Here is a 13,391-nt window from a genome sequence, read left to right as displayed (position 1 = left end):
CCTAGAAGCTGAAGAGAACCAGCAATCAGACCCCCTCTAGAACCTTGGGAAGGAACCAGCCCCGCCAACACCTTCACTGTGGCCCAACGAGACTGATTTTGGATTTCCGGCTTCCAGAACTCTAAGATAAAATCTATCTATTATCTAAATATCTATCATCTATCTATCTATCTATCTATCTATCTATCTATCTATCTATCTATCTATCTATCATCTATCTATCTCTATCATCATCATCATCATCATCATAATCTATCTAATATTGAGGAAAATTCATGGAGCATAAATTCAGCTATGTTAAAGTGTATAATTCAGGGGCACTCAGTACACTCACACTGTTGTGCAAAACCCACCTCTATCTGGTTCCAAAACATTTTCATCAGCCATAAAGGAAAAATCCTCACTACTCCCCTCCCTGCCCCTGGCAACCACAAATCTGCCTTCTGTGTCTGTGGATTTACCTATTTGGGGCTCTTCATTCAAGAGGAACCATACGATCTGTGACTTTTTATGTCTGGCTTCTTTCACTGACTATAATATTTTCGAGGGTCATCCACATTGTGGTGTGTTGTTTCCTTTGAACAACATAGGTTTGAGAAGTGCAGGTCCACTTATACACGGATTTTTGTTGTTGTTGTTGTTGTTTTTAAGCTCTTTCCTTTTTATTTTGAAGGATTTCCTTTTGTTTAATAATAAATTTATTTTTTATTGGTGTTCAATTTACCAACATACAGAATAACACCCAGTGCTCATCCATCAAGTGTCCGCCTCAGTGCCCATCACCCATTCACCCCCACCCCCACCCCCTAGTTCGTTTCCCAGAGTTAGCAGTCTTTACGTTCTGCCTCCCTTTCTGATCTTTCCCACACTTTTCTTCTCCCTTCCCTTATATTCCCTTTCACTATTATTTATATTCCCCAAATGAATGAGAACATATAATGTTTGTCCTTCTCCGATTGACTTATTTCACTCAGCGTAATATCCTCCAGTTCCATTCACATTGAAGCAAATGTATACATGGATTTTTAAAATTTATTTTTATTTTTTTATTTTTGAGCAGGCTGCACACCCAGCTTGGAACCCAGCTCGGGGCTTGAATTCATGACCTTAAGATCAAAACCTGAGCTGAGATCAAGAGTCAGATATTTAACTGACTGAGCCACCAGGCACCTCAGATTTTTTTTTTTTTGATAACTATAGCATGGTATTATAAATGTATTTTCTTTCCTTTTTTTTTTTAAAAAGATTTATTTATTTATGATAGAGAGAGAAAGAGGCAGAGACATAGGAGGAGGGAGAAGCAGGCTCCATGCAGAGAGCCCCGATGTAGGACTTGATCCCAGGACTCCAGGATCACATCCTGGGGTGAAGGCAGGAGCTAAACCACTGAGCCACCCAGGGATCTCCCAAAGATTTTATTTATTTATTTGAGAGATAGAGAGAGAGCACAAGAAGGCAGAGGGCAGAGGGAGAGGGAGGAGTAGGTTCTCTGCAGAGCAGGGAGCCAGACGTTGGGCTCGATCCCAGGACCCTGAGATCATGACCTGAGCTGAAGGCAGATGTTTAACTGACTGAGCCACCCAGGCGTCTCACCTTATGACTTTCTTAATAGCATTTTTTTTTTATGGGATGCCCAGGTGACTCAGTGGTTGAGCATCTGCCTTTGGCTCAGGGCATGATCCCAGGGTCCTGAGATCAAGTCCCACATCGAGTTCCCCGCAGGGAGCCTACTTCTCCCTCTGTCCATGTCTCTGCCTCTCTCTCTCTCTGTGTCTCTCATGAATAAATAAATAAATTCTTTAAAAAATAGCATTTTCTTTTCTCTAGATTCCTTTATTGGAAGAATATAGCCTTTAATACATATAACATACAAAATATGTGTCAATTGTTTCTTTTATGGAGAAGGTTTCCTATTAAGGGCTATTAGCAGTTAAGTTTTTGGGGAGTCAAAAGTTATATGTGGATTGTCTGTGTGTGTGTGTGTGTGTGTGTGTGTGTGTGGTGTGTGTGTGTGAGGGGGTCAGTGCCCCCAACCCCTGTATGATCCAGGGTCAACCATATTTTGTTCCTTTTAATGGCTGAATAATATTTCTGTTGTACGGATGTACCATATTTTGTTGACCTATTCATCAGTTGCTGGCCACGTGGGGTGTTTCCACTTTTTGGCTATTGCGAATAGTGCTGCAGTGAACGTTTGGGATCAAGCATTTATTTATCTGTCTTCAGTGATAATATCTGTTGTTATAGGTCGCCAGGTTTGTGGTAATTTGTTACAGCAACAATAAAAAGCTACTGCAGACACTAAAGCGGGCTTAGAGAGAGCTTTCCAGCAGGGAACCCAAGACTCGAGTGGGGGGCTGGACTCCATGGGTACTTGCTTATTTGCAGCTGCCTTCGCTGGCTCGGCACGCAGAGAACATCATTCCAGCTTTCCAGCTGGGCAGCCCCCAGGCTCCACCAGGAAGGCTGAGCCTGGGACCCAAAGAAAAAGAGAAAGTCGAGGCCAGGGGTGAGCTGGGGGACGGCTGTAGCATGCTGAGATGAGGCCCCCCTCATCCCTCTCTTGCTCTCCATGGGGCTGGCTTAATGGGGATCTTGTGAACTCCTCAGCTATCAGCAGGCTTTAACCCCATGGGGCTCTCCATGTGGTCGGTGTGATCCATGCGCCCTCTGTTGTGGCCCAGCCTGCGGCCGCGGCCTGTCCCGCTCCTCCTCACTAGGCCTGCCACCGCCTGCTGTTGACCGGGCAGCCTGTGACCCTCTCCCGACAGAAGGCACAGATTATTAACACACGGGTCAGAGACCTCGACGCTGCCTCGGTTCCCTCCAAAGGCTGACGCTGACCCAGAGCTCGGGGCCTGTCAACGGGGCTCCCTCCCGCCTCTGCCCAGCCTCTATCCTATTAAAGCCGCCATCCTTCATGGGACAATGCATTCAGAACTGCCTCGCATTTATCAGCTTTATTAATCTACTTTTGAGGCTACAGCCCGCAGCTGTTCGTAGTGTTTCATCCCGAGGAGCTCGTCCCCCGGGGCTCGCACGTCCCGCGTCCACGCCTCGGTGTCCTCCTGCTGACTCTCCCCTCCCTCCCCGCCACTTCCCTACTCTCCTTGCCCCACGGGCTTTTTCTCTTTCTGGGGCATGTGACCCCGTGATCTGCAATGGTTTAAACATTCTTGCTGGTGATTTAAACTGGGATTTCTCCTCCCCTGCTTGTGCATCCAGGAGGCAGGGTGGAGTCAGCTTCAAATTGCAACTTGGCCACGGTGTGTCCTTGACAGGTGTTTGGGATCTCTTGCTGCTCCTACAAACCCCAAAGAAGCCCCAGAATGTAGTGGTGAAAACTGGGTCACCCCAGACTTAGTGCCTGTGATTTCCATGGGTCAGGAATTCTGGAAGTGTAGGGCTTGGCCGGCTGGTTCTGGGCGTGAGGGGGTCTTTCCTGCTGCTTCAGGCAGGTTGGGGGCTAGTGGGGGTGATGGGGTGGGAGGGGGCAGGAATAGGGGCCTGGGGTAGCTTGGGGGCTGGCCGGGACGTCTCTCCATGTGGGCAAATCCACAGGATGCATTTGGGCTTCCTCAAAGTATGGTGTCCTCAGGGCGGTCGGACTGCTCACAGGGCAGCTCAGGGCTGCAGTGAAAATGTTCTAGAGAGCTAGCATCACTTCTGCCCTACTCACGCACCGGTCTTATTACTAAGATTGCCCCAGACTCAAGGGCATTTGCGGCCCTGTTTTAAAGCCACGGCAAGAAGGTCATTTCCTGTCTCTGGGCCTCAGTTTCTATGTCCATGAAATGGGGCTAATCATACCTCACCAAAGAGTTGTTGTCAGGGTTGAATTAAATAGTGTGTATGAAAATGTCTGGGACCTAGCAGGCCTTCACCCACACGTGGGGCTGAGTGCGGGGTGGGCGGATTGGTAGTTGCCTCCAGGGCTCTGATGGGCTCATCCTGGCCCAAAATGTGAGGCAGGCATTCATGCACTGGGTTAAAAGATTGTGCCTTCCTGGACTCAATTGGTAGAACCTCCCTAGGGAATGTCCTAGGAGTTCCAAGTGGTGGCATCCTGTGATAGGCACGTGAGCAACTCAGGTTGGGAAGACGGGTAGCTTGTCACCCACCTTGGAGGGTTGAGGAAGAAGTCAGGTATGATCCTTTGGTGGCTCCCCATTTCTCTGACTAAAAGCAAAGCTCTCTCCAACCTGGCCACCATTCTTTGACTTTACTTCTCTGCCCCACGCTGACTTTGTTCTTGTCTTATGGACTTTTTCTCTGTTCCTGAAAGTTCCTTGGTACTCTCTGCCTCAGGGCCTTTGCACTGGCCTGCATCTCTGAATGCTTTCCTCCCAGATATTGGCCCGGTTTACTCTCTTCTCTCATCAACTCTGTGCTCAATTGTCAGTTTGATCAATGAAGTCCACCTTGACCGCTCATTTAAAATCCCAGTCCCTCCCCAAAACCCTTGATCCCTTCTTTATCATGTTTTATTTTCCCTCACTGGCACAGTGATGACTTTCCCGATGGTTCCCAAAATGCTTGTCCACATCCTAACCCCTAGAACCTGTAAATGTGATCTTATTTGGAAACAGATGTAATTAAGTCAGGGATCTTGAGATGAAGCCATCCTGGACGAACTGGGTGGGACTTAAGTCCAATGGCAAGTGTCCCCAGACGCATACAGAAGGACACCCAGAGGAGAGAGTCATGGGGAGAACAGAAGGCCATGCGCACACAGACACCGAGAGTGGAGAGATGCTGCCACAGGCCAGGGAGCGCCTGGAACCACTGGCTGCTGAACAACGAAATAGGAGTTTCTGGTCAGCCAGGATGCCCTGAGGTGAACTCCTATAAACACTGCAAAACCTTCTTCTCTGAAGCCTATCCTGAGCTGCTAGAGGGTTCTGTGCTGTGCACATATTTCCATGCTCTCGGTTTCCTGTTCACACTGTGGTTATTCATGCCCCTGTTGCCCTCCCATCAGGCTTTGGGGTCCACAGCGGCAGGACCCATGTCTACCCTTTCTCAGCGGCAGCACCAGGCTTGGCCCAGCATGGCAGCTGTGCATCAGGATGGGTGACAGATGTGGACTCCCCTTCAAGGGGGTAGAGTCGGGAAGACAAGATGAGGCACATGAGAGGGCATTGGGTGATCTGGGGAGGTTGCTGGGGGTTGTGACCTTACTGGGGAGAGGTGGCTTGGGCTGGGGGAGAGGGTGAGGTGAGCAAAGGAGCGAGGATGACCCCATCATCCTGTGTACAGAGGACACAGGGTGAACTACTTTGTCTAGCTGCAAGGGCCCACGGTGGGGGCGGGGAGTGGTCAGGTTCCAATATGGCAGGTTTTCCTACTCCGCCCAGACTCCTGGTGCAGGACTCCCCCAGTCTGGAGGCCCCGGGGGCCTTCACATCATGCTCGCCCAGCCCTGGCTCTTCCTCCAGCTTCATGTTCACACAGTAGCCACGTAGTTCCCCGGAGGGCTGGGCCATCCCTTCTTCCCATATGGGGTGGGCCCCAGGTCCTCGGGGAGCTTGGAACCCTCCACTAGCTCTAAGAGTTATTCTTGGTTGACCTGAATCAGCCACGGCAATCCCATTCTTCTTCTTTGCCAGTGATTTGTCCAAGATTGGGCTTTTGATATGGGATTGGCCAATGTTAGAGAAAGTCTGCTGGGGCTTCTGGAAAAGGATTTTCTTTCCCAATAAAGGAGAAAGCTGTTTGAGGAGAGCTCGATTGGGCTCTGACTGCCACCTGCCTCCTACTTCTAACAGGGTTGTGTGAGAACATGATGTTTGGAGCTGTGGCAGCCACGTTGGAACAATGAGGACAAGAGGGGAAATATGAAATGCCCCAAACTGAAGGGCAGACATAAAGATCCTGGGGCACTGATGCCATCAAGCTCATTCTTGTCTGATCACCTACCTCTGGCTGTCTTAAATCCTGTCCCTGTGCTTACACTTACGCCAGGAGTTCTGCACTTCACAGCCAACTTCCTGATGGATTCAATATGTCTGAACTTTTGCACATGGGATTCACTCTGTCTGGACTGTTGCTTCACCTTGTCTGACCAGGAAATGCTGACTGATCCATCTAGACCCAACAGAAGTGTCACCAACCCTCCTCCTCAAAGCTTTTATTTTTTATTTAAAAAAATTCAAAAAATATTTTATATATTTATTCATGAGAGGCATAGAGAGAGGCAGAGACACAGGCAGAGGGACAAGCAGACTCCCTATGGGGAACCCAATGCGGAACTCGATTCCAGGACCCTGGGATCATGACCTGAGCCCACGGCAGACGCTCAAACACTGAGCCACCCAGGTATCCCCTCCTCAAAGCTTTAAGAGTAGATACTCTCTGAGGTCCTCTTGGCTCCGATGCTTGGTGAATTTATGAGCTGGGTCTGTCCAGTGATCATGGTTCCTGGAGGAGAGGTATTGGCCTCCTGCATGTGTCGTGGGGGACAAACTCAGGGCTCTCTTATCTTGACTGGTGCTTGGTGACAGGTGGCATGATAAAGGGGGTAGTGGTGGGGTTGGAAGTCAGGTACACCTTCCCCTCCACCTGCTAGCTGTGTGACGTTGGCAGAGCACTTAACCTCTCTGTGCCTCAGTTTCCTCTGTGAAGTGCGGATAATAATAATGGTGAAACATGTCCATGCTCGTCACAGTCCCCAGCTCCATAAAGATGGCTCATTTCTACTGAGCTCTTGTTTACTAGGTCATTGGCATTGTTACTCAAATATATAATCATATAATTGAGTTTAATTGGATCTCACTTATTTGAAGTAGTAGATATTATAGATATGTCTTATTTAATCACTGAAGCAAGCTTGGGAGATACATCTTATTATTATCCCCATTTTACAGACAGGAAAACTAAGGCATGTAGAAGTTAAGTGGCTTCACTCCGTCCTAAAGAGGTGAGTCTGGATTTGAACCGGGACTGTGGGTGCTAGAGGGCCGCTGATGCACGTGGCCTCATCTCCACGCTACTGGGAGGGCTGATCAGATCTGCTGATACCCTCTGGGGTGCCTGTGCTTCCGGAATTATTTCATTACTCAAGAGGCAAGAGTCACTGCTGCTTGTTTCCCAGGTCAGATGTGAGGGACTCTGTCCCATCCTGGGCTCCTGGTGATGCCCGGACACCTCTGCACACACTTATTTCTGGGCCTCCTCCTTGGCCTTGGAGGGAATCTTTTTTTTTTTTTTTTTTTTTAAGATTTTACTTACTTATTCATGAGAGACACAGAGAGAGAGGCAGACATACAGGCAGAAGGAGAAGCAGGCTCCATGCAGGGAGCCCGATGTGGGATTTGATCCCAGGACCCCGGGATAACGCCCTGAGCTGAAGGCAGGCGCTCCACCACTGAGCCACCTGGGTGTCCCCCTTGGAGGGGATCTCAGGGTGCTGCTCACATGTCCCCTCTTCCATGAAGCCCTCCATGCCCTCCCTTGGGCCTGCAATGCTCGCCTGTTCTCTACACGACACGCTGTGCTGTCCTTTCTCAAATAGCTATCTCTTTAGCACCAGGGCCACCTGATGGGGACTCTGTCTCCTCCATCCCAAAGCCACCCCAGCAGAAAGCCTGGCACACACAGCAGATGTTTGTGGATAGGACCTCATCTTGTCTGTCCTTGCATATGATTGCGGTTTTGACAGCTTCCCCCCCCCTCCCCAAGTAGTATATATTGATCTTTAAAACCATGCTTTTTCCTTGTCTTTGGTCATTTGGGTGGTTATAACAAATACTGTAGACCAGCGACTGGAGCAAGAGGTGTTTATTTCTTGCAGTTCTGGAGGCTGGAATTCCAAGATCAACATGCCTGCTGACTCAGTTGCTGATAAGAGCTGGCTTCCTGGTCTGCAGCCTGTAGCCCTCTGCTTGTAGAGGGAGAGAGAGAGCAGAGGGAGAAGCAAGCTCTCTGGTGCCTTTTCTTCTAAGGACACTGATCCTACCACGCAGACTCACTTCACCACCACAGTTAACCCTACTAACTCCCCAGTGGTCCCACCTCTAAATACCTTTATATTAGGGGTTAGGGCTTCAACATATGAATTTTGGGGGGCAGAGGGGGACACACACGTTCCATCCACAGCATCCCTTCATCAGAGAATTCTCATGTTCATTTCCAGGCCTTGTAGCAAAGCAGAAAAAAATATGCATGAGAAGATAAAAGTGACCTGTAATGCCACCACATGCCCTGAGATCTCACTGTTTACATTCATGTTTTAAGGTGTATACTTTTGGGTTTTTCTCTCCCACTACAATCCCTCTTAAATATTAACGAAATGCTCTGTAAACTTTGTCCTGTAGCCTGTTTTCTCAGCCATGTGTGAAGAGTAGATTTTTATACCCTTCTTATTTTATCAGCTCCTGAAGTTGACGCTTTCTCATGATTTTCTTTGCTTTACTTTCTTTCCATAGAATCTATGCTTTCCTTGTTTTTATATTTTCATCCTAAGACATATTTCCTGCAAGAATTCTACCAGTGATTGCCCTGTTTATTTATGCTTCAAAGTTATAAAGGAAACAGTATCTGTTGATTCTTCTCAGTATAAACAAAACTTTACTAAGCTTTTTTTTTTTTTTTTAAAGATTTTATTTATTTATTCATGAGAGACACACAGAGAGAGGCAGGGACACAGGCAAAGGGAGAAGCAGGCTCCTTGCAGGGAGCCTGATGTGGGACTTGATTCCGGGTCTCCAGGATCACGACCTGAGTTGAAGGCAGACACTTAACTGCTGAGCTGTTCAGGCGTCCCTAAAGCTTATTGTTTTTTATTTTTTTAAGATTTTATTTATACTAAGCTTTTTAAAAATATTTTTTAAGTAAGCTCCATGCTACATATGGGGCTTGAACTCACGACTGTGAGGTCATGACCTGATCTGAGATCAAGAGTCTGATGCTTAACCAACTAAGCCACTGAAGCACCCTTATAATAGATTTTCCTTTCCTTTCTCCTCCTTATTGCTGAGCTATTGTTGATCTATAAAGGGCTTTAAAGATTGCCATTAAATTATTCACATTGTATAAATTTTTATTAAAGGATTTGGAGATTTGTATTGTCTTAGTACCATATCAACAAGGTCATCTAGACTTACCTCCAAGTTCTACCGGGGTCAGGGTTTCCATTGGTTTCTTTTCCTTTTTACTGCTCATGCTCGAGCTCTTTATTTTATTTTCTGCTTTCTATGGCCATGGTAGGTCTTCCAGGAACTTTGTTCAGGAGAGGTCTGCTTCCTGAGCCCTCAAGTATCTCTCTGTAGCTACTGAAGATTTGGCATTTTCCAGACAGTATCAGAAGAGCTATTCCAAGCTCTCTTTTTAAAAGATTTCATTTTATTTATTTATTTTTTAAAGTAATCTCTGAGCCAACGTGGAGCTAAACTCACAACCCTGAGATCAAGAGTTGAGCACTCTACTGATGGAGCCAGCCAGGTGCTCCCCAACCTCCATTTTATTATCATTTTTAAAGATTTATTTATTTTAGAGAGCTGGGGGAGGGCCAGAGGGAGAAAACCTTTGAGCAGACCCCCCTGCTCAGCTTGGACTCCGCTTGGGGCTTGATCTCACGGCCCTGAGATCATGACCAGAGCTGAAACTGAGAATTGGATGCTCAACCGACTGAGCCATCCAGGTGCCCCCCTGTCAAGCTATTTTTAAAAAAGGAATGAAGACAAAAACAGCCAGATAGGACTCAAAGCAGGACAAAAGTCCTGGAAGCCGCAGGGCTCACAGTTGCGAACATCTGCTGACCCTGTGGCAATGCTATGATCCCCAGGGAGGGGGTGTACGGGCTGAGGCTCTTTGGTCTTATGTCAGAGGCAAGGGAAGGGGATGTGGTGGGTGGGGATGGGCTGTGACTTAAGGGAGGTCTGGGTTACTGGCATCACCAGGCACTGGGCTGGTTGTTCCTGCTCTAGATTTCAGGATGTCCCCTGAACCCCATTCCTATGTGTGGACCACTTCAGACTTTGCTAGGGGTGGTGATTTCAGTGCTGCCCTGGGCATGCCACACAGACGCCACCAACCACCATGCAGTTTTCTCAGCCAGGGCTGGGCAGCTCCAGGTAGGGGGTGCCAAGGGGAAGAGTGACAGGAGCCTTGCTGGTGATATTGGGCGCTGGACTGGGGACCACAGTCAAGAAGGTTTAACAGCATCAGTCACAGTCCTGTGCCTGAGGCCAAAGGAAGAGTCAGTAATACTGAGTCTGTCTTTGTTTAAAATTATATTTTGTCCATTATGGATTTTTTTGCATTAATTTGGATTTTTGAGAATACAACACTAAATATGACTTATCTCTCTCTTTTAAAGATTTTATCTATTTATTCATGAGAGACACACAGAGAGAGACAGAGACACAGGCAGAGGGAGAAGCAGGCTCCCTGCAGGGAGCCCAATGCAGGACTCGACCACAGGACCCTGGGATCACGCCCTGAGCCAAAGGCAGATACTCAACCACTGAGCCACCTGGGTGCCCCTAAATATGACTTCTCTTGATTACTCAGCATGTGAACTTCTTTCGGCTGCTCTAACAAAATGTCACAAGCTTGGTTTCTTCTTTTTTTTTTTTTTTTATGATAGTCGCAGAGAGAGAGAGAGAGAGAGGCAGAGACATAAGCAGGCTCCATGCACCAGGAGCCCGATGTGGGACTCGATCCCGGGTCTCCGGGATCGCGCCCTGGGCCAAAGGCAGGCGCCAAACTGCTGCGCCACCCAGGGATCCCTGCAAACTTGGTTTCTTAAAGCAACATGACTTCATGGTCTTCTGGCTCTGGAGGCCAGAAGCTGGCACTCAGTTTCTCTGAACTGAAATCAAGGTGTTGGCAGGACCACAGCCCCTCTAGGGCAGAGTTGGAGCCTGTCTGTTTCAGCCTCTAGGGGTCCCCTGTTTCCCTTGGCTTGCGACCCCTCCCTCCACCTTCAAGGCTCATCATTCCAATGCCTGTTCATGCCACTTCTCTTCTGTCTGTAGCCCACACCCCCCTACCTCCTCTATGAGGACCCTGGCCATTAAATTCAGGGCCGCAGGATAATTTCTCCATTTCCAGATCCTTAACTCACACTTGCAAAATCCATATTACCACCTAAGGCAACATTCACAGGTCCAGAGATTAGAACTTGGGTGTCTTCAGGGGCATAATTCAGTCCAGCACCCTGGATGTTTTGGCAACCCTGCAAAGGTTGTGCCCGAGGCAAGGACAGCATTCACCCCATCGTGTGCTGTGGACTCAGGAGAACTCACTCTCTGTGGACTAACTGAAAGCTTGTGGTCAAAGGTTCTGACCACCTTGACCCTGAGGCCAGAAGTTTGGGCTTGTTCTTGGCAAGATTACCTTCAGCTGTGATTTTCAGAAGCCTTGGCTAATGATTTGCCCTTTGGAGCAAAGCTCCCTCCAGGCCCTCCCAGTAGCAGGTGGCCAGAACCCCGTGAACCCCAAGCTCCATAGAAGGCTTCTCGCACAAGTTCTCTCCCAGGTGGTGATGATGAGGGTGGTGATGAGGGTGGTAATACAGTTCTCATGCTGTGAGTGCCTTTTTTTTTTTTTAAGATTTTATTTATTTATTTGAGAGAGGAAGAGAGAGTGAGCACAAGTGGGGGTGAGAGGAGGGGCAGAGGGAGAGGAACAGACAGATTCTCCACTGAGCAGGGACCCCTGATGGAGGGCTCGATCCTGGGACCACGACCTGAGCCAAAGGCAGGCGCTCAACTGACTGAGCCACCAAGGTGCCTCTGTTGGAGAGCGCTTAAAAAAAAATCTTAAAAAAAACCTTAAAGAAATTCATTTTTAAAAAAATTTTAATTCCAGTACAGTTGACATAGTGTTATGTTAATTTGGATGTGCAATGGATTTAACATACATCACCTGGTGCTCGTCATGACAAGTGTGCTCCTTAACCTCCATCACTTATTTCACCCATCCTTCCCCTTCTCCCCTTGATAACCACCCATGTGTTCTCTATCGTTAAGAGTCTGTTTCTTGGCTTGTCTTTCTCTTTTTTCCCTTTGCTCATTTGTTTCTTAAATTCCACATATGAGAGAAAGTGTAGGGCATTTGTTTTTCTCTGACTTATTTCGCTCAGCATGATACTCTCTAGATCTATCCATGTTGTTGCAGGTGGCAAGATCTCATTCTATTTTACAGCTTAATGATATTCTATCTATCTATCTATCATCATCTATCTTTCTGTTTGTTTATACCACATCTTCTTTATCCAATCATCTGTCGATGGACACTTGGGCTGCTACCATAGTTTGGCTATTGCTAATAATGCCACAGTAAAATTGGGGTGCACGTGTCCCCTTGGTTTTAGTGTTTTTGTGATTACTAGATTGCAGTACAATTCTAGGTTGTACGGTAGTTCTATATTTAACTTTTGAGGAACCTCCATCCTGTCTTCTACAGGGGCAGCACCAGTTTGCATCCCCACTAATAATTCATGGGGGGGGGGTTCCTTTTTCTCTACATCCTCCCCAACACTTGTTGTTTTATGTGATTTTGATTTCAGCCACTCTGACAGGTGTGAACCACTCATTGTGGTTTTGATTCGTATTTCCCTGATGATGAGTGATGATGAGCATCTTTTCATGTGTAAAAAACCCTTTATTTAAAAATAGTTCTCAACTTATATGAAAGTTGCAAAAGTAGTACAGAGAGATTCTGTAGACCTCTCACCTAGCCTCTCTAGGGTTATGTTAACATCCTATATAACCAAGGTTTAATGATCAAAACCAGAGCATTAACATTGGTATGATCCAGTGAACTAGGGTATAGATCTCATTCAAATTTTACCAGTGTTCCCACTCATGTCTTTTATCTGGTCCAAGATCCCACATGCATTTAGTTGTCAGGTCTTTTTTTTTCCTTCAGAGAGGAAGAGGGTGGGGAAGGGGTATGGGGAGAGGGAGAGAGAGAATCTTAAGTAGTTTCCACACTCAGTGTGGACTCTGACACAGGGCTTGATCTCACAATCCTGAGATTATGACCTGAGCTGAAATCAAGAGGTCAGATGCTTGACTGACGGGGCCACCCAGGTGCCCCTAGTTGTCATGTCTTAATGAAGGTTTTGATACAGCCATGTTGATGTGGCCTAGAAAACGGACAACATATATATTCCTTTGCATGCATTATTTTAATTTTAAGAATTTAAACATTCAACTCTAAATTTCTGAGTGTGGAAGCACTTTCTGGTAGATGGACCCTATCCATCCAGGCACAAGCCCAGAATGACCACTGGTACCTTCTGTTGGTGGTAGAAAGGTTGATGTACTTGGCCCTAAGGGGAGTTTCATTTGTACCCATGGATGTTTATGTCTTGAGAAGTCATCAATAAAGACATGTTCCCATCAAGCATCTCACTCTATCTCTGAGTCGTACTCTATGGT

The sequence above is a fragment of the Canis lupus genome, chromosome 6 (genome assembly GCF_011100685.1).
Source record: "Canis lupus familiaris isolate Mischka breed German Shepherd chromosome 6, alternate assembly UU_Cfam_GSD_1.0, whole genome shotgun sequence".
Classification (NCBI taxonomy): Eukaryota; Metazoa; Chordata; class Mammalia; order Carnivora; family Canidae; genus Canis; species Canis lupus.
The sequence above is the reverse complement of the archived record's forward strand: the minus strand, read 5'-3'. Positions refer to the sequence as shown.